Below are 21,864 nucleotides of genomic sequence, written 5' to 3'. Positions count from 1 at the left end.
TCCTGTCTTCCCCTGGGGTCCACACAGCATGTGTGTGTGTATGGGGTGGAGGTTAAGGACCATTGCCAACTCAGGACTGCAGTCATGGGGAAGGAATGCTCTCCCTCAGTGCCCTCTGCTACTAACATTGCATCACCTGTTTTTTGGGCAGACCACAAGGAGGAGAATTTGGACCTAAATGGATTAACCCACTTTGCTATCCATGAAAGTTACACCTGGGCACGGGGAGGGGGCAGAGACCCATGACACATGACACTTCAGCCATGTCCAACATCGAGAGCTTCCTAACTGAATGAATTTTAGTGCTCATGAAAGTGAGGGATTGGCAGCTCTGCCCAGAGCTGGGCAAACTGGGCCTGGCAGCCCTCTGCCTTGCACGAGGTGCTGTCATTTGTCCCTGGGCAGAGTGGGTGTAAAATGCTCCCTTTCAGATTTGCACGAGTATAAATGACGACACAAGTTCCAAGGCAGAGGAACATCTCCTGCGTTAACAGGAGGCCGCTCTTCAAGCCCCACTGCCCCAGCCCCTCAGTTCTGCTGCTGCATCTCCATCCTGACCCCATGACGTGCAAGGATTACATGCAGGATGTCACATGTACATGGCCTGCGCTTCCCTTTCCAACAGGATGTGGAATGCTGTAAGGAGCAGGCGAGGCAATGCACTGTGGATTTAACGAGGAGTTAGTTTATGTCTGCAAGGACGGGAGGGAGATGTAGAGCATGCTCACTGTAAACTTAGCCTGTACTTAGCAGTCTCAGCCAATACCGAAACCAAAGATCCTTAAGTCTGCTCATGAATCCCTCTTACAATGATCTTACCCTTGCCGAGCTGCTTGCAGTGTAACATGGGGGCAACCTCTGTACCATCACTGCATTATACCGATTTGTTTCTCTGGGAAGGCATTGCCCGCAAAGCAGCTCGGAGCATACAGAGTGCATCCCAGGCTCCATTAAAAAAATAAATAAAGGCCTGATAGAGTTTCTAAAGCCCTGAGATTTTTTTATTTTGATTTTCCCCCTTTTCCTGTGCCTTCAAAAAGGGCCCAGATGCCTTAACTTTGGCTGGATTCACTTGGCTGGCAGCCTTAACGAGGCACCAGTAACTGTGTGTGAGAGAGCAGTATTAATACACACATGTGGAAGCCAACCAACATATAAACATTCTTTACTGTTTGGGTCACAGCCCAGTACTCTGTGAGAGCTTTTGTGCCGAGTTTTGAACACAGACTAAATAGAAAAAGAAAAGGGCAGAGAGTGAGAGGAAGAGAAGGCAAGGGTGGGACAACTGAAGAGAAGGAAGAACAGGAGGGGAAAAAAGCACTTTAATTAATTTATTTGGCGGTGGTGGGGAGGGAAATAGGAACGTAACCAAAATACAAGCCAACTGTACTGGCTGGCTCTGAAATCTGAAGCAGAGTAAATGGAGAGGCTTTGCTGAGTACGTTATTTTAGGGTTGAGGGCTGCATCAAATTTACAAACCAGTCTGCTGAGATGAATGAACTGAGGATGGGTAGATATGGGATTTTAGGATTTTAAAAAGCAATGCTCATTCAGGGCTGAAATAACCAAGATTCCATTGCAAATCTCAGTACAGGGGCTTAAATGTGTATCTGGGAATAAGGGGGAGGGGGCGATGGTGGAAGTATTTCTCCGTCAGCCAATGAAAATGACAGTCTTCGGAGCTAATGAGACCCATCTGGATATCGACTGTGGTCGGGAGTGCTAAATCAGAAACTATTCCATCGATGGCCAGTTTGGCCAAATATGAAACATTTGCAGTGAATCAATGGCCGGCGTCGGCGACGCAGAAGCCAATAGCCTTGACTTCTTTTCCAGAGCCTCCAGAAAAACATTAGTCATTTTGGCTTAAAAGGGCCACTCTGAGTTTTTTCCAGGAATCACATGGCATAAGGCAGAGCCTGTTTGAAAAATCCGGATAGCAGCACACTAATAGATTGCTTTTGTTTATTATTGTGATGAAGTGCACCATTTAAATCCACTGGCTACATTTGGCAGAGCACCTCAAAGGTGCAGAGAGCTGCTAAAGTGCTAAGAATTCTCATCAGAGCTGGACGAAAACTACAAAATGTTTTCCACAAAGATTAGCTCAGATTTAAGAAATTAGTTCGCTGCCGCTGGGCTCCTGCCCGCTTTGTGCTCAGGCTCTGCGAACGCTGGAGTGCTCGCGCTGCGGTTGCACCAGTGGTCACAGAAAGCAAGGGTTCAGCTCTCACACGCGTGGCTCCATTAAACACGGCAGCTGGACACTGTTTCCCAAACCCCGTACCAGAGCCCTGGCACAGAGGCAGATGAGCCAGCTCACGATCATCTGCCTGTACCCTTCACAGCTCGGAGCATGGCTACACATGCAATCACTTTGTGTGTGTGGAATGAAAGAAATTCAATGTAAACACCCTAGACCAGGGGTTCTCAAACTGGGGGTCGGGACCCCTCAGGCAGTCACAAGGTTCTTACATGGGGGGGGGGGGTCGCGAGCTCTCAGCCTCCTCCCCAAACCCTGCTTTGCCTCCAGCATTTATAATGGGGTTAAATATATTTAAAAGCATTTTTAATTGATGGAGGGGTTGCACTCAGAGGCTTGCTATGTGAAAGGGGTCACCAGTAAAAAAGTTTGAGAATCACTGCCCTAGACAGACAATACATCTTAGTTGCCTAACTTTTCTAGGGATAATAAGGCCAGACACATTACCCAGAAGGGAAATGTTTTAACATTGTCTAAAGTCCCCTAATCTTGTTTATCTGTTCCTACGCCTATTCCCTGAGGCATTCGAAGTCCCAATGGCTTCTTCCAGCCCTCCTGCTGATTGGGTGAGATCATCCAATCAGAAAACAGAAACACTGTCATGGGACTTATGACCACTCATAGCGAAAACACTTAAATTTGTCTTACTAGCAGTGCATTGAATATAGGTATTGACCTCTTGGCAATCAGTCACATAGGGTACGTCTACCCTGCAGCTGGGAGCGTGCTTCCCTGCCTGAGTAGACAGACACGCTAGTTCTGCTCCGGCTAGTGCACAAAAATAACAACTTGGCTGGGGGTAGCACAGGCAGCAGCTTGGACTAGCTGCCCGAGTACGTAGCCAGGGGTTCTGCCCAGTTTGTACTAAGGCAGTTAGAATGAGCTGCTGCCATGCCATTGGGCCACACGACTTTTTGTAATGTGCTGGCTGGAGCAGAGCTACCACGTCTGTCCACTCGAGCAGGGCAGAGGGACCCATAGAGGAGGAACAAAAACAACTTGCAAAAAGTGTATCTAGTAAGTGTGAATAATTAATGCAATGTAGGAAAGTAGCATCTCTTCATAGACATACTGTGAGCAGGGAAAGGGGTCAATTATTCACCCCAAATCATTCATTCAGCTTCAATTACTCTTCGAAACAAGGCAAAACTCCCCTTCCCATTCAGTTCTGCATCTTTCAGTGCACAGGGATTACTTGAAGGAGAAAGCACCAGCTCCTCAGTGCCCTGATGTGCTCTCCTTTTTATTGAAAGGTCACTCTCTGACAAAGCCAACCCAAAACTCTCGTTCTTAGGGCTTGCTCTCCAAATCCTTGTTCAGAGAGAGAATTTCTACCCCTCTCCCCTCAGACAACCGATGGAAAAACCAGCAGTGGCAAAAATGGGTTTGCTGTCAGCAAATGTTCTGGGCTGTGGTCCCATTGGACAAGCTGAGAGTCAGCCTGCTTTGTACCCCAAAAACATTTTCCAAGGAGAATTCAGCGTACAGTAGGAACTGGTGTAGGTGTTTCATTAGGTGGCGCTATTCCCTCCTAGTCCCTATTGAGCCAAAGCGCCATGTTGTTGGGACTCACTGTGATGTTACAGGGGCTGTCCTTTCTCTGAGACATTCAACTGAGGTCCTGACCACTTTTGGTCATTAAAATTCCCATAGCAATTTCTGCAAGAGTAGTAGCATTAGCCCAGAGTCCTAGTCAAATTCCCATATATATAATTACAGCATGCCTCCCTGCAATTCACAGTTGACATTTCAACTGGACCTGGGATTCATCTTCATTTCCTTTCCTAAGCTGATGTGTAGTGTTGTTGGAAGTGGACAAGCAGCTGCTGCATTCTCCCCCAGAAGTGGCTGCATTTTAGTGGTGGGCAGAATGATTTCTTTAAGACACCAGTGATAGAAGCTGTATGACCATAAGATATAATTAACTTTAACGGCATTGTGGATACATTACAGACTTTCAGAACACAGTGAATAATTGCTTTCCTGAGCAAAACAGAACAAAATTCCAATATTCCACAGGATAACTTAGATGTGATTTTACTCCACTCACTGTGTATTTATGAATATACGAGTATATTTACTTTGCATTATGCCCCAACTCCTGAAATCTAAGGGCCCTTCATATTTGTAGTGGACAGTATCCATTGCTGGAAGTGAATTCCCAATTCTCCCAGCACTTTGAAGACCTGGTCGGTGGTCTCATTTTGTGGATATGAAATTAGCATGGCTTTTATCAGGTGCCAGAGGGATGGAGGAAGGAGCCAAGCTCCTTGTTTCTCTCTCCCAGTCACAGGCAGCCCAAGTTCCCATCAGCCGATGGCAGGCTGCTCAACCTCAAGCAGTAAAAATAATCCCAGGGGTTCTCCTACTAAGCCATATTGGGAAGAACAAAGCAGCCTTAGACCTTGGGCACAATTAGAGTCAGAACAGGAGCCATTTTGAGTCTCACCAACAAATGAGTGTTGGGCCATTTCAACCATTTTCCTTTGAAATAGAGCCTGGATTCAAAGGAGGACCCAACTGCCAAGCCTCTGCACTGCCTGTCAATGGTTAATACAAAATGATAATCATCCATAGCTCTTTATGGGCCTCACACTCAGACTAGGCTAAATCAGGAGCAATCCACTGCAGTCAATGGCATTAAACTACTTTGAAACCAGAGAGAATGAAAAGAGAACAAAGCCTCATGGTCCAAATTCTCTCCTGGGGTAAATTCGCTCAGGTGCATTGACTTCACTTTACACCAGCAGACAGTCTACCCCATTATCTTTTAAGCTCTCTACAAATATTAACTGAACCTCACAACTCTGGAATTGCTCTAGGGCTGGATTTGGCCAGAGAATTCACGGCAGCACCAGGAACAGAGCATAGAAGTCTTGATTCCCAGCCAAGGGTGCTGGAACAATTTGTATAGTGGGGGTGCTGAGAGCCATTAAACCAAACTATAAACCCTGTATATAATGGAAACAACTTCAAGCCATGGGGTGCAGCAGCACCCCCAGCAACCCTAGTTCCAGCACCTATGTTCCCAGCCCAAATCTCCTAGACCACGCTGCCTCCCACAAAAGAAGCTGACAGCAGAGCACTACCCAGTGCCATACCGCTCCATGTGGCTGCACGTATCATTCGCCATTTGATTTTCCCCTGCTTTTTTTCCATGGACACGTCCAGCAAGGAAAGTTCCATTGAAAGGGGTTTCCCGCTCTTTTTTGGATGAACAATTGAAGAGCTGTAACATTCAAATGATGGAATTTCCCTCCTCGTTTTATTTGGAGGACATGGAACTATGAAAGTTTCACTTAGTCCACAGCAGCAGTAAATGGAACCAACTTCTAGAGAGGGGCAGAACAACTGTAGTAAATGATATGGGGTTTGACCCGAAGGTAGGGGGTAATTTTGCTACCCAATCCCTTCCTAAGCAGTAGGAAATGTAAAGGTATAAGTCTTTCACACCAGAGGAGGCCAATAACCCTTCTAATCTGGTATTCTACCTTATGCAGGAACCTCCATGCAATGACTCAAGTTCCATCCAAAGTAACTTCAGTAAATGGAGCAGAAAAGGATCTGGCCAGTGTTTCAAGTGAAGGCAACAAACTCTTTGATGCTGCTGTGAGACCAACTTGTGCTCTGAAGAGTGGATTTTGCTTTCTGCTGGTCTGTTACCTCAACTATTTATAATCTTCCTCCCAAGACCTGCTCACCTAGGCAAGGCACTGCTGATTGGCCGATGCTGTGGCTGCATCTCCAGGTGAATTGCTAGCCAATGACCAACTCACCTGCATTGCATCAAGTGCACAGACAGCCAGGGTACAATCAGTGATAGCCCAACCCTTTCTGTTGCCCTGAACTGAGATTAAAAGTGTTGCCACTAGTCTGCTCGATTTAAGGGCAGAGAGTGAACAAAAAATCTTGTCCCCACTCCCTGAAGGCTGCCGAAGGCACCGGTGCTTAATTTGGCAACAAGCATTGTCAAGAATATCCTGCACTCAGAGGGCAAGAGAATGTGTAGGGCCCATAGTGAAACACACAACTAAATCAATTACAGACAAGGGGAAACCTCCTCAGTGTCCCTTTTTACAAATGGTCATGGGTCTGGTTTATTCTTGCCTGGATCCCATTTACTAGATCTCCTTTATTATTGCCATATGCCTCAGTCCATCTGGCCTACGGGTATGACTGAGCGCCAATGAACTGTGCATTTGCAGGCTCAGCAATTTGGTTCTCCAGCAAAGGCAAAGCAGAATATATGTACATTGTTTTCTAATTTCCTTAATAAGGAACAAATAAAGAAGCTGCTGTGTGGGGTAAAAATGGAAGCTCTTGTACCGGGCTTAAATTCTTTTCATTGCCTTCCCAGAAATCATACCATGGAGGTAACATAGCCGAAGTGACACACCAATACTTGGGGATTAAGTGGACAAATAATTACTTCCAGTCCCATTCCCCTCTGTTATGGTGCAGGTCCACATAGGCAGCTTCGTGCCGATCGATGTGTTGTTCTCTGTATCAAGGTGGAAAGGGCAGATAAGCTTTCTAACATATGGATCCTTCCATAACATCAGGACAAAAGAAAACTCAAGTTGGTCAGAAAATTTTCCATGAAATAGTTTTTCATCAAAACAATGCCATTTTCTCAAAACAAACATTTCAGAAAAATGTGTTGATTTTGACAAAATTTCCATTCAAAACTAAAATGGGGGAAATGGTTTTAAAATGTCAAAAGGCCTGTTTTGATGTTGTTTTAATTTTTGTACCAAACAACTTTTCAGAAACAAAATGCATTGTATTTGATATTTAAAACAATTAAAAAAAGAAGTTGCAATTGGAACAAAATGTTTTGATCGTATTAAAACAAAACATTTGGACCAATCCAAAACGAATGATTTTTTGGTATTTTATTGCATGGGAAATTTTGAATTTTTTTGGTTTTGATCCATTTCAAAAAGAGAAAAAAATTCAAAGTCTCCGAATTTCCTACACAGCTCTAAAAATAGCTTCTCTCGTGCTGCTAACTCCGGGTCTGCCTCTGCAGCCACTCTACCAGCATAGCTCCCAGTGAAAACAGCAGCAATTCCATTTGTGGAGAGACTACAGAAGAGCAAGGAGGACACTGACAATGAGCTAGTGCCAACAAAGTTCTGGGCTAGATACACCTTAGCACATTTTCCACTTCCTCTGTGGTAAAGAAATCCCTTAGGAAACTTCATTTTCTCTCATCAACCAGTTGAGGGAATAACCCTGGTAGAGGTTTTCTTCTTGTTGCCACCAGTGGTCAGATTTCATCTCTGAAGGTAAAAATAATAGTGCTTTGCACTTTTCTAGCTTCTTCTGTCCAAGGATCTCAAATTGCTTTACCCAAATACTACATCTGCTGTATAAATAATTGAATAATAACATTTGCTTCCTACCATGACATTCAGAAGCAAAATCAAGCAGCCTTTCTTTTTCTTCTTCTGGTTTGGATAAGCATTATAAATAGCTGATTTCCCTCCCTCCCTCTCCATCCCCCAATCTCACAGGGCCCACCGAGTCCTCCCAGCAGGCCACATAACCAAAAAAACCAACATATGCCCAATCAAATTCTGTTTGACTTGGTTCCTGAATTCGGCAGGGAGGTTAATCAGTCCCTGGGAAACCTCTGGGAAAAGCAGGTGGGGAAGAGCTGTCAAAGGCTCCAAGGGGAAAAATAAAGCGTAATTAATTTTATTTTCATATTCTCCCCGCTGGCTCAGAGCAAAGTGCTCATGTTAGAGGTCATCGCCTTGTGGAGGCAACACCAGGAAGTCATTGAGGTCCCTTGGCTATGGGCTACCAACTGACATGCCTGTCTGGGATTACTGTAGGCCCGTTATGCAGGGATATGAGTGGGGAGAAGGAACTAAGTGCTTACATAGGCGAATTAGACTTGACAAATGCTAAATAATTCCTTTGCCATGGGGATTTTTCCAGCCTCTCTGGCATTCCAGTTTTCACGCATGCTGAAAGACCCAACAATAATAAGCAGCCAGTTTTATTGGTAGGTCTAATGAATCCCACAGCCTGCCTCTTCTAGGGCTGTGTTTCTCCAACAGTACCACAAGGGCAGGTGAAAACTAAGGGACATGTCAGGCTTGGGCATGTCAGTCATTGGAGAGGCCCCAAAGATCACAGTCTTTCCATTGTTAGTGTTCTGTGCCGAACAGACACGAGGGGAAGAGGGAAGGAGCGACTGGTTAAGGTCATGGTAACAAGATTGTGGTTGCGACTGGATTTCACATCATAGCTTCTCAGGACCATTAAATGAAAAGAAAAGGCATGGGGGAAAGTCCGCTGGGGACCAGTCAAATCAACTCTTCCTTCTGGTCTTGGAGTGGTTCTGGCTGCAATGCTATTTACAGCAAAATATGTGGCCCCTTCATGCAGAGTCTGGACCCACCTGCAGCCAGCTCAGCATATGCTGGCAGTAATGACTGGCAGAAATGTATACTAATGCATGTGGGTGGCCTTATCCACCCGAGAACAACCCAGGACAACTTGGAAGGAATCAGACAAGGTCACTGAGTGAGACAAACCACGATTAAGCATCCCTGGATCTGGGGCACTCTGAGCTTGGGAACCTTTTCCCCCTTCTAATTTAAACTCATGGAGGGTTGCTTTGTTTCCTTTAAGGTGAATAATTAAAAACAACATTTTTCTAGCTAAAGAGAAGCCTGTGCTCTGTATTAGGATGTTTCCAAAGCTTGGAGGCCATGCAGGGCCAGCTCCAGGCACCAGCCCTCCAAGCATGTGCTTGGGGCGGCACCTGGAGGGGGGCGGCGCTCACCCGGGGAGAGCGGGGCCACGGCCGGGCTCTCCGCCCTCCCCCCGGTGCTCCGGCCACCGGGGAGAGCGGGGCTGCCCTCCCCTGGCGCTCTGGCCGGCCAGGGAGAGCGGGGCCGCGGCCAGGCTTGGCGCCCTCCCCTGCCACGCTCCCCGCTGGGGGCTGGGGGGCGGCGGGAGGCTTTTTTGCCTGGGGCGGCAAAAAAGCCAGAGCCGGCCCTGAGGCCATGGGTGGGTGGCCTGTAGCTAGGGTATAAGAGAGTGGATTGATTTTTTAATTTCATTTTCCTTCTCTCCTCTTTGCTCCTTTTTTCCCCACAGGCTGTCTGTTCTCCTCCTCCTCCTCCTCCTCCTCCTCCAACTCTGCCCATTCGCTGCTCCATTTTTCACTGTGTTCCCCCCATCACTAGATATTTTCTCTTTGCTCCCCATTCTCCACACACTCAGACTCCGCTCGCAGACCCAGAGCTTTTCCACAAGCTGTCCTCCAACCCAATACTGTTCCAGTTTAAGTCAAACTTTCAAACCAATTGTGTTCAAGTAGGTTGGACTTTAGGCAAAATGAGTTCACTTGTGTCTAGGTGAAGCTGTCCGAAAACCCCCCAAAAACAGGGAGTTTGGGGAAAGGACTATGAGATGATAGTCAAGTTGAGTCAAACTATGTTGGACAACATTTATTTAATTATTTATATTTACAGAATAGCCCCCCTCGTGGCACTCTAGGGAGCATGGGGGATATTTAAACAATAGATTACATCCTGAAGACCAAAGTCATCAAAAGGACAAGACTTTCCCTTCCTCAACCCCACCCCAAAATAAGTGAAATATTTACCTGAACCCAGCCACAAACTCAGACAAAAGCTCCCAAGCCTAGCAGGGCAGCAAGGATGCTGCTGCAGACCATCTTATTTTTCATCTTCCCTAACGGTGATGAGCTAAGATCAGATCATAGGGAAATCCTAGCAGTATTGATCTCTTCTTGCAAAGTGGCAAAGGCTACGGGAGGTTTTCATGCTGGAACTACTTCCTGCAGGTTCTCAAGATCCCTCCTAGATCTGACATTCCAACGTGTCAAACTTTGTCTTTGATTTTTGGTCAAAGTCAGTCTTCATCATTTGGGGCCTCCTCTAGCCAGAGAAGCCAATGGAGTCATCTCTCATCCCTACTCCCTCTTATGCCCTCAAGTATCTGGCCACCTTCAAATTACCAAAATCCCCAAGACCTGTAGGTTGAGAGTCTGGAACATCTGAGAACTTCCTGACATTATGATGGGTTTGAATGGCTGTGTTTTTCATTAACGTAAAGACAGTCATCTTGGTCATCACCCAGGACTGAACCTACGACCCCAAAGCTAAAACATAAGTCTATAGTGGCTGAGCTGAAGGATTGAGCCCCCTAGTGAACAGAGGTAGTGGACTCATATCCTGTGTGATGAAGGAGAGGGGATGCATAATGCACAATGAACAGTAAATTACTCCTGCTGAGGGTTCAGTTACTTTGGCATGGCAAAGAAGCACAGGGCCTGGCCCTAATCGGCCTGCACCAGCTGATGGATAAATAAAAGACATCTGCTCCTCCTGGAGCGCCAACGCACTGCAGCATTCACTGCAATGAAGTCAGAAAAGGGCCGAGCAGCGCCTAAGGTCAGAGCCTCCTGGAAGCGTTCATTTCAGTTTAATAAGTCAGCTGCACAGGGCCTGCCAGCATTTGTAAGTTAGCAGCCAAGGACGCAACGGGGTTATTGTGTGACAGACGCACACCTACAGTGCATTATTTCGCCTTTGGCCACAACCAGACGAGCGGTTGTTCTGACACTATCGCCAGGCTCTCCAGGGAGCAGCGCTGTACACAGAACATGACACATTGCAAGAAAGAAGTGGGCTGAGTTTGAGGTTTGTGTTTGCACTTGGAATCTGCCCTCCCAAGTGACTGTTAGTATCCACCGGGCAGGAACTCCTATGCTAGAGTAGCTCTGGGAACATTCAGACTCAGTCAGCTCAATAGGCAAGGCCAGATTTTTCAACCAAGCCTTGATTTGGGTGGCTGCAAACTCTGCCCATGTGGTCACTTGCACCCATTATTTTTTGTGCATTATGCTTTGTACACGGATGATATTTAATATTTGCAATGATATTTGAATTGATATTTGCAATGCTCATTGAAACTTGTTTTGCCCAAGCAAACTGGGTTTGTGCATATAAATTCCAACAATCAAATGTGGAAGCAGGGCCGGCTCCAGGCACCAGCAGAGGAAGCATGTGCCTGGGGTGGCACATGCTAAGGGGCAGCATTCCGTCCATTCTTGGGGTGGCACAGTCCGGGCGGCCTTTTTTTTTTTTTGGTTCGGCCGTTTGGGCAGCAGTCCGAGTGGCTTTTTTTTTTTTTAATTTTTTTTTGCTTGGGGCGGCAAAAATGGTAGAGCCGGTCCTGTGTGGAAGGGACAGCGAAGGAAAAAAAAAAAAAAGACCACAGGTGAACAACCAAGTCTATGCGAACAGAAGCCATGTTTTCAAACCCAGTTCAGAATACCCCTACTAATGCTGAACTGATGGCCTAGTGACAACCAAAGCAAGTCCTCACTCATTGGAATGCAGTTTTCGCCGTGTTCACTAATGAGGCTTTGCAGAAGTTTCTCCTGTAGCAGAGACATAGAAGCCAACCCCGTGGAGGGCACACAACATTTACTTCTGAAACCTTCACAGACTCCTCCCCATCACACCAGACACACCTACCAATAAGGTCATTTCATGAAAGCAATCAACATGACATTTTCTATTGATACCTCAAACACCACTCAGACATCAGTCTCAGACCACCCTAGTCAGTTTCATAGTGCGGAAGCACTCTCATGATGGCAGCGCAGATCGGGAACAAGCCTCCCCCCTCCAATCACAAAACCAGCCCCCAGCTCTAGCACTGGAAGAGTGAGGCTTGCAGGCAGCAGAGGGTGCAGGGTTAGCTCTAGCAAATCAATGGTTTAGTCAACAGTTCGTAACCTGGGTATCTTCTTTGACTTGGACCTTCCTCTACATCCTCACATCCAGCCTAGGTCTAAATCGTGCAGGTTCTTTCTACAGAGCATCTCTAAGATACGGCCTTTCCTATCCACCCACCCAACTAAAAATCCCGTCCAAGTTCTCATCATCTCGCGTCTCAGCCTTCTCTTTGGCCTTGGCAAATGCAGACTTGCCCTGCTCCTATTCATTCAGAATGCTGCTGCAAAGATCATTCTCCTAGCCCATCACTTTGAACTGCATCACCCCTCTTTTTGCATCCCTCCACTGGCTCCCCCTTCTTTATCACATCCAACAGAAGCGGCTTATCTTCACTTTCAAGGCACTTCACAACCTATCAAAAGATTGACTCCTGACTCCAACTGGCCCATGACACCAGCCTCCAATCACCCACTTGTTAAATTTTCAAACAAGCACCTTTGTCCTTTTCCCCATGCTGCTCCTCACGCATGGGAGGAGCTCCCCATAAACATCCACAAAGCCATCTCATTATCCTCAATCAAAACCCTCCCTATGGCTCCCCTTTGCCAGGAGGCACACAAAAAACTTGACAACAGCTAAGCTGCTGGTATGCAGAGGCCACTGTCTATCATGCTGGCCATTGTAACCTCACTGTTTCCTTGCTCTCCCCTATTGGGAGTATCCATTGGTTGTCTGTCTTATACTTCGATTGTAAGCTCCATGGGGCAAGGACCATCTTTTTGTTCTGCATTTGTACATTGGGGTCCTGGTCCATGGTGGGAGCTCTAAGGCACTAGGATAATAAATAGTCAGGATTTTAGTGATGCTGCTTGACATTTCTCCACTGCCTGTCCCCAAGGGATCTGCAAGTGCTTCAGCTAACACTATGATGAATTAGTTCCTTCTCATATTCTCATTGACTCAGTCCTATTTTATTGATTAGATTCACCTAAAGCACTTGGGATTTCCAAAGGGCAACACTTTCCTTCTGAGGGGAAGGAGTATTCCCCCAGAATGAGGGGGGCAGCACTGGGGAAATCACCCTCTGATTTTACACCCCACATCCAAGCCTGGAGGAAGTTCAGGTTCAGATGCTTGATTGTGATGCTGGAGCTCTGACCCATCCCTACCTCTGACCCATTGTGCCATTCCCATATTTCTGTGCCAACTTGAGGTTTTAAGCACCAAGGGCCAAATTCAGCCCTCACTTACTTTGGGATAACCCCAATGAGGCCAGTGAAGTTTGGCTGGTGTAACCAAGAGCAGAATTTAGCCCCAAAACATCCTATAAGATTTGATCTGGATAGTGATTAATCCTTGGAAAAGCCTAACTGACGCGGCCATCAGTAACTACAGTAACTTGTTATCGCTGCTTCATTCCCGCAGGATTACATGCCTGAACACTCCTTATAACATCTAATGAATGTCATTTTGTTTTTATTTCAGTGCTCATGCAAGTGAAGGACTAATAGCACTGGGTGGAGCCCTGGTGTGAGCAGGAAGGCACCACTCAAAGCTTCCCACACTGCTTTGCCAACGGACCTCAGATCTGACCTGAAATATCCTCCTGCTGTTCCAGCCTGGGGCCCTCACACAGCTCTGCGGCTGCACCGCCATCCCCGGCCTGACAACTCTACCAATTGTAAAGGGCTTGATGAAAAGGCCACTGAAGTCAAGACTCCCGCTGACATCAGTGGGCTTTGGATCAGGCTCCTAGAGCATGCCTATCCACATAGCATCTATGCACTGATTCTGCCAATCTACCGCAATCCTGACCTGAAAGAAACCCTATTATTCTAGTGCCCCCTAGGCCTCTCTCCTAGCATGGGGCAAGTTTTCCCTGGCCCGCATTGTGCCTGTGAATTTTGGGATCCATAGCAATCCCTGAGAAGAACAACAACAACAGTCAGGGGCGGCTCTTGCTTTTTTGCTGTCCCAAGCACGGCAGACAGGCTGCCTTCGGCGGCATGCCTGCGGGAGGTCCGCCGGTCCCGTGGCTTCGGTGTGCCTGCCACTGAATTGCCGCCGAATCCGCAGGACCGGTGGACCTCTCGCAGGCATGCCGCTGAATCCACGGGACCGGGGACCTCCCACAGGCATGCCGCCGAAGGTTGCCTGACTGCCGCCCTCGCGGGGACCGGCAGGCCACCCGCTGCGGCTTGCCGCCCCAGGCATGCGCTTGGAGCGCTGGTGCCTGGAGCCACTGCTGACAACAGTAGTAATAAAGCTGTGATCATTTTGTCACAATGTGCATTTGACTGATCAATTCTTAGAATTCCCACCCATCCACCCCCAATTAAGAAGAGTTAGAAAAATAAAACACAATCGGCTTCTCATTAAAAGGAAACGGGGTTTACTTTTCTCAGTGCTGTGACCGTTGCAGATCTTGGCATCTCCTCTCTGAATGAGCCAAAAGCAAACTAAAAGAGAAAGTCCGAGGTGTATAATGAATATCCCAGAGCAGAGTGCGAGAGCAGAACTTTGGGATCACCCACAGGCAGAGAGGTCTGTGCAGAATGCAGCTGACATTGGAATCCCCTTCAGCTCTTCCCCCACCTTCAAGAGTTTAGAAGCTTCTTTGACCATACAAAGACTGTCCACCAATAACGGATACAGCTCAAAACCATGCACCTCACTGTCAAGTCTCAGGTTCTTAATTTAAGGAGCTCCTGGTAACCTGGAATATAATGCACACCAGACTCAAATATGTTTGGGTAACTTTCTCACAATCCTAGGGCTCAGAAGATTCACTGACCCAAGAAACTCAAGGAAGCACCTAAATTTTTGGGTGTTAATCTGAATGGAACCTCTGAACTTTGTCAGCCAGCCCATTTTGCTGTGACTGACAGGTTCCCTGCCCTATCAGAGAGCAGTCACTCCATCCCTCATGCTGTGAGCTCACCCAGAGTAGCTGCTGGTGTTGTCTAAGCACCTGCTACAGTGGAGAAGCAGCCATCTGCTGGTGCAAGCTGGAGGAGAGGGAAAGAGGAAAGCCTGGCTTCCATTGTCATACCCTAGCCTCCATTCATCACTCCTCAACTTCTATGGCCAGAGCCTGAATCCTGACTGTACTCTGATGGGGCATTAGTATGTGTCTTGCTCATAGTTAGTGATCGGTAGGAAGCCAGCTGGATGAGGGTATAAGCAAAGACATCATTTCTCACCTTTGGGTAGAAAGGACTTCACCACGTGAGAGACTGGGAATGGCACAGACTCTTCCTTGGTCCAGGAAGTAGAGTGACTATTGTAATAGCCAGCTGGGTAGAGACTCTGGAGTTATTGTTAGTAATGGGCTAGATCCTCACTGGTGTAAACCACCCCATTTCCATTGATTTAAATGGAGTTAGGCTGATTTACACCAGCCGAAGATCTGGCCCTATAGATTTCACTGAGGCAATATCTGATTGTATATGGGTTCCATGAATTACTGCCTATTGTTACTCCCTTAGACTCCATTGCTAACCTTCCCCCTTCTCTCTCACACTACCTGCGATACTCTTTGTATAAAGCCCCCTGGTTCACATCTTTAGTACCCAAATCAGCCTTCAGTCAGCCGCCCTGCCTGGGCCCTACAGCCCCTTCTGCCTTTTGGGGTTTAAGAACCACATTTAACTCCTTGCCTACTGACTCTAAGGTAGAGTTTCTGCATCCTGTGCTAAAGCCCCTTAGAATCACTTTGCTGCACTCTATGGAAGCCACTCTGGTTCGTGCTGCACAGCCTGACTGGAGGCTCAAAACCACTTAAATGGAGAGCATAAGGGATCTTCTAAAATACCAGCGCGGGCAGCAATAGACCCCAAACGCATTCCTCAGTGCATCCGACTGAGATGTCATTATAAACTACCTGCTCAATTACTTATTCTATTTCCTTAAACACGAGACTGTCTGCAGAGACTCAACCCAAACTAAGCCCCATGCGGCAACTCATGCCTGACCCTCCTTTATTCCATAGCCCCGAATGGCTCAGCTTTTCCTATTAGCAGGGGACTTTTTCACTGCTTCTTCCACACTCAGCTTCATATTTCAAATTCCTTCTGAGCTGTATCTGGTTTTCATTTAAACATATTACATTTAAAACGAAATAAGGGGAAAGGATTTTCAAGGTAATAAATAGAGCATGCGAGCCTAATTATTCAGGATGACCCAATGCAATTTGGTAAGTCCAGCGAGTTGTTTATGTTGGCAAGACAAGAGTAAAATATCATTGGCTATGGTAATTATTCTTATAAGATTGCAATATATATACATTGTCAGGAACTGAAGGGAGTCCCTGAGTTATGAAGTCGTCCTTGCTCAAGGAATAAACACACAGGGCAGTAATCCTGGAAGCAATCAAAATGCCTTCAACTCAGTGATTGTAAAGCCGCTCTATTCAAAGAAGCCTAAAGTCGATCCAGAACCCGTGGGCTTAGGTCACAACCAAACCCTTCGAATAGACAATTTATCTCACCACGAAGCCATGGGCAGAGTTCAGTGAATGAACGGATAAAGCAACATGAGTCTTGGTGTTTCAGATTGAATTACTGGAGCTGTCCATGACTGGCCAAGTCAAATGGATAACACTTGGGCATTGGTTTCATTCTCAACGAGGCTGGAAGAAATTGTGGGGGTGTCTGTGTGCTGACCTGCAGAGTTTATTAGATGCTTTAGTATGGACGCAGGAATTGCTGCTTTCAGTTTATCTGATGTATTTGATTTTTAGTTCCACCACCACCCGTTTCCCACCATACTGAATATGCCAATACAGAAACAACATCTTCTGTTGGCCACTAATGAGAACAAGTATTCCCCTAGGAGCAGGATAGGAAGTATAGTCTAGTCGATAGACACTAGACAGGGACTCTGGAGAGCCCGATTCAGTTCCTGTCTCAGATACAGACTTCCTGTGCAACCGTGGAGAAGTCACTTAATCTACCTTGTGCTTCAGGTCCCCCACTGTAAAACAGGAATAACGCTTCCCTATTTTACAGGAGTCCTGACAGGATAAAATCCATTAATGATTTTGAGGCACTCAGCTATTATGGTGATGAGGCCCATGTTGGAGAATTGGTCTGAAATAAACAGAAAAAAAAATCAATCAAGACACGTGCAAAGTACTAAACTTGGGAGGGAAAAAAATCAAATGCACAAATACAAAATAAGGAATAACTGGCTAGGATGTGGGGGTTATAGCTGATTACAAGTTGAATCTGAGTCAACAATATGAGGCAGTTGAAAAGAATATCACTTCTGGGGTGTGCTAACAAGAGCGTCATATGGAAGAGTTGGGAGGCAATTGTCCCACCCTAGTCGGCCATGTTGGTGTCTCAGTGGGAGCACTGTGTCCAGTTCTGCGTGCCACACTTTAAGAAATATGTGGACAAATTTGAGAGTCCAAAAGGAGGGATCAATTTTTCCCCATGTCCACCGAAGGTCAGACAAGAAGTAATGGGCTTAAATTGCAGCAAGGGAGATTTAGTTTAGATACTAGGAAAAACTGTTTATCTGTAAGGATAGTTAAGCACTGGACTAGGCTTCCAGGGGAGATTGTGGAATTCCTGCCATTGAAGATTTTTAAGAACAGGTCACACAAACATCTGTTAGGGATAGTATACTTGGTCCTACCTCAGCACAGGGGGCTGGACTAGATGATGCCTTGAGGTCCCTTCCAGCCCTACGTTTTTATGATTCTATAAAAGTACCTAGGGGATGTCTACACTGCAGTTGGGAAGCACAGATGAAGCACATGTAGGCACACCTGAGCTAGCTTACTAAAATAGCAGTGTAGCTGCAGCGGCACGAACTAGTTGCCCAACTATGTACACAGGCTCCTGGGCAGGATAGCACTTGGGTCGCTAACCCCTGCCGCTGTGGCGTCAATGCTATTTTTAGTGAGCTAAAGCTAGCTCAGATATGTGCTGCAGGCATGCCTCCTGATTGCTGTGTAGACTTACCCCTAGATAGACAGAAGCTAGACATGCAAGAATAGTCAATTGGCCCATCAACCACAACCAAAGATCAGACAAAGTACTGCATATAAGTCTACCCACTATTGGCATTGGAGTCATAAGTGTCAAAGTCAGATTCAGGACTCACAATTTGTTAGACCACTCTATTTATTAGCAAAGCGCCCTGCTAATACATCCAGATAATGTGAGCCCCATGCAAGACTCAAACTATCTTATTTATACAGATAAAAGGGTGCAAACTTAACAAGATAACAAAAGGAAGCAGAACTGATAAGTTTACCTGGGGCTAGATATACATATCTTATTTCCTTACTAACTATTACTGATCTCCTGTTAATGTCCCACCATTAGCTTAAGTGGACCCATTGTTTCATACCTTAATGTTTCTCTTCCTGACAACTATATTTCAACATTCCTTATTCCTGCTTAAAGGAACATACAGCATTTCTTCAATCCATTCTATTTTTACAATATAATTCATTCTATTTTCACATAAGGGCATGTTTTGCAAGCAAACACGGGGAAGCTGTTCACAATAAGCACAGAAAATGTTCCAGGAAGCAATCCAGCTGAGTCCCAAAGCCCGTAAGGTCATGTAACTGGCGTATCATGCACAGGGTTACCATATTTTGTGCCTCCAAATGGAGGACACTCCCCGGGGCCCCGGCCCTAGGGTGACCAGACAGCAAATGTGAAAAATCGGGACAGGGGGTGGGGGGTAATAGGAGCCCATATAAGAAAAAGGCCCAAAAATCGGGACTGTCCCTATAAAATCGGGACATCTGGTCACCCTACCCGGCCCCGCCCCCAGCCCCGCCCACGCCCCAACTCGGCCCCCTCCCAAAGTCTCCGCCCCCTCCCCTGCTTCCCGCGAACATTTGAGTCGCGGGAAGCCTGTAGCAGGTAAGGGGGGTGTGGGGGGGAGGAGGCGCGGCCCAGGCTGGCCCCCCGGCGGCTCCAGCCTGGGTCGGCTCGGGCCCTGGGGTGCCGGACCCGGCCGACCACTCCCGGCCCCGCGACCCAGGCTCCCGGCCCCGCGGGCCCGGCTCCCCGACCCCGGACCGGCTCCCGGCCCCGCGGGCCCGGAGCGGCTCCCCGACCCCGGCCCCGCGGGCCCGGAGCGGCACCGCGCCCCCGGCTCCCGGCCCCGCGGGCCCGGAGCGGCACCGCGCGCCCAGCCCGGCTCCCGGCCCGGCACCATGCCCCCGGCCCCCCGGCCCCCCGGCCCCGGCCGAGCCCTCCCGATTTTCCCGGACATGCCCGGCTTTTGGGGATTTCCCCCCGGACGGGGATTTGAGCCCCCAAAAGCCGGACATGTCCGGGAAAATCCGGACGTATGGTAACCCTAATCATGCACACCATGGAGGGCCGGCTCCAGGCACCAGCTTACCAAGCAGGTGCTTGGGGCGGCCACTCCGGAGAGGGGTGGCAAGTCCAGCTGTTCGGCGGCAATTCGGCGGACGGTCCCTCACTCCTGCTCGGAGCGAAGGACCTCCCGCCGAATTGCCGCCGCAGATCGCGAGCGCGGCTTTTTTGTTTGTTTGTTTTTTGTTTGGCTGCTTGGGGCGGCCAAAACCCTGGAGCCGGCCCTGACACCATGACAAATGAGATGGGGGTCACACCATAAAGCGTTAAAGAACAAGCTAAAATTAGGAGGCCAGTGGAACTGCAGCAGGTAGCTTGCTGGCTAGTACTAAGAATAAAGCTTAGGAAAAGGGTGTTTCAAGCTTTTGGCTCTAATCTCCCATATGTTCATCACCCATGCAGCCAAGCTGGCCTCCTACCCTTTGCCTCTGATCCCAGCAGATGAGGCAATGCACTAATAACATGGAGCATGACTCACCTTCCAAGAGGCCCCAGGGAAGCCATCTCCTCTTTTATCCTGAGTGCGATCTGCCAAAGGTGCAATCCACAGAAGTGAGAGTTCAGGGGACGCGTTATAGAGCTATTCTTTTTAGCCCACCCTGGGGAACGGCTCTGTCCTGAAAGGGCTCAGCTCTACAGCAGCACCACCTTGCCCTCCCACAATACCCAGGAATACAGCACAGCAAAGGTCACCATTTAAGCTTTGCTTTCCAGAAAGACAGAAGCAAGTCTCTGCAGCTGTAGTACTGTAATGCAAACAACACTTGTGTTTGGCGCCCGAAGATTCCACAGATCTTTCTACAAAGATAGGGATGTCCTGCCTAGTTCCCCATGTAGGTAACCACAGTCTGGCTCCCTAGAGCTCCACTGCAATTTAAACTGGATGCAGTCTTTTTCATTCCCTCTCTCTCCATTTCCTTGTTTCCTCCCCCGTTGGGTGCTGTTAAGCAGCTACCGTATTTCATCCCAGCAGTGACATGGGCTTTATTTCAATGCCCGAAGGGATACCAATGTACTTAGGGCGAGGTGGTGCTTATACAACCAGCCCTGTATAAACACTGGTATGTAGTTGTGCCGCCTGCCAGGACCAGACCAAGGAAGGAATCATGCCTCAGAGAGGCTTAGATAGGTACGATTCCTTCTTTGCTTCACCCAGGGAGTAATCCTTTGCTACTGACCCAGACCAGTGGCTGATTTCTACATCCCCAGCTATGCTGGCTGCACTGTGCTGGTTGTAAGATGGCAGGGACAAAACCAAGGGAGATCAGAGGTGCAGCTAGGTTGACCAGATGTCCTGATTTTATAGGACAGTCCCGATTTTTGGGTCTTTTTCTTATATATTACCCCCCACCCCCACCTTGATTTTTCACACTTGCTGTCTGGTCACCCTAGGTGCAGCCTCTGCTTACATTCCCACCCCTGCAAGGATGTGCAGGAAGGGAGCACAGGGAAGTGGGGATGGCGGTCTCTTACTCTCCTTTAGGCCCCTGTGAGTTGTCTAAGATAGGCTAGAAGCTCAGCTGTAGTTTGTATTAATCAGTTACAGCTCCTAATCCTATTTGGGGAACATTTTAATCTACAGGTCCATGGCACCTGTTATTAAGTGGGATTCAGGCGTTATAAAAGTGATCCCATTGCTAAAGATGAAAAGGTGTATGGGGCGACTCCAGGAAACTCATTCTTCTCTTTCCCAGGCTGGCTGCCGCTAAGAGAGAAATGCTTATAAAAATGAGGCCAGAGCCCAGCATGGCGCATCTGGGTTCTGCTTCTGGTGAGGCCATGGACTCACTTGGGCAAAACATTTCTCTGCTCGCTGTCATCTGTAAATGGGGCTAGTGGTGTTCATCCACCATTGCAAAGCTCTGAGAGATCTACGGCTGAAAAAATGCTGCTCTCTGTGTGCAAAGTGTTACTATCGTTGTCATCATGAGGCATCCCCTCCCAAGCATTATGAATCTCCTCCATTCCAAACGTAACAGGCTGACATCCAGAGAGGAGCCAAGAACATTCTGCCTGTGGAAAGAATCTGTGAAAAAGAAAAGAAAAAACCACAACAGCCTCTGCTGATTCTGGGAGATATAAATCAACCCCAAAGACAATATTTCTGTTTCAAGGAGGAGTTAACTTTCCACTGAATGCAGTGAACTGACAAGCGCTGGAGCTGCAGCTGTTTACCGCACAGCGTAGGCTTCATGGTCTGCACAGCTGAAAGTCTCCGTGGGGCTCCATTCACTTTGATTTTACACCAGGGGTTAATTAGACCCCAGTAATTATCCCCTTTTAACAAGGCCGTGTTTACACCTATGAGAAAGGGTCAGCGGCATTCTCCTTGCTTGCCCTTTGTGGCTGGGGAGAAAATAATATTGATGGCAGCTAGGGAGATGAAGTGGTCATAGGAAAAAAGGATACTGGAAAAAACAAGAAAGAAAGAAAGAAAGAAAGAAAGAAAGAAAGAAAAGGGAGATTGGGTCTAAAGGCCTCCAGAAGAATATATTAGATGGGCTTTCAGCCCAT

The 21,864-nt window shown here is 47.5% G+C and overlaps 1 long non-coding RNA gene across 1 annotated transcript in view; it reads right to left on the bottom strand.

Annotated features, from left to right (window-relative positions):
• Positions 1 to 21,363, bottom strand: part of LOC122174507 (uncharacterized) — a 104,613-nt gene extending 83,250 nt beyond the window's left edge. The window contains exon 1 of the long non-coding RNA XR_006176453.2: positions 19,829 to 21,363. This is a non-coding gene — a long non-coding RNA (uncharacterized LOC122174507). The remainder of the gene's footprint in view (positions 1 to 19,828) is intronic.
• Positions 21,364 to 21,864: the final 501 nt, after the last annotated feature.

Source organism: Chrysemys picta, chromosome 13 (genome assembly GCF_011386835.1).
Source record: "Chrysemys picta bellii isolate R12L10 chromosome 13, ASM1138683v2, whole genome shotgun sequence".
NCBI classification, from domain to species: Eukaryota; Metazoa; Chordata; order Testudines; family Emydidae; genus Chrysemys; species Chrysemys picta.
Note: the sequence above shows the minus strand (reverse complement) of the source record. Positions and strands in the feature narration are given on the sequence as shown.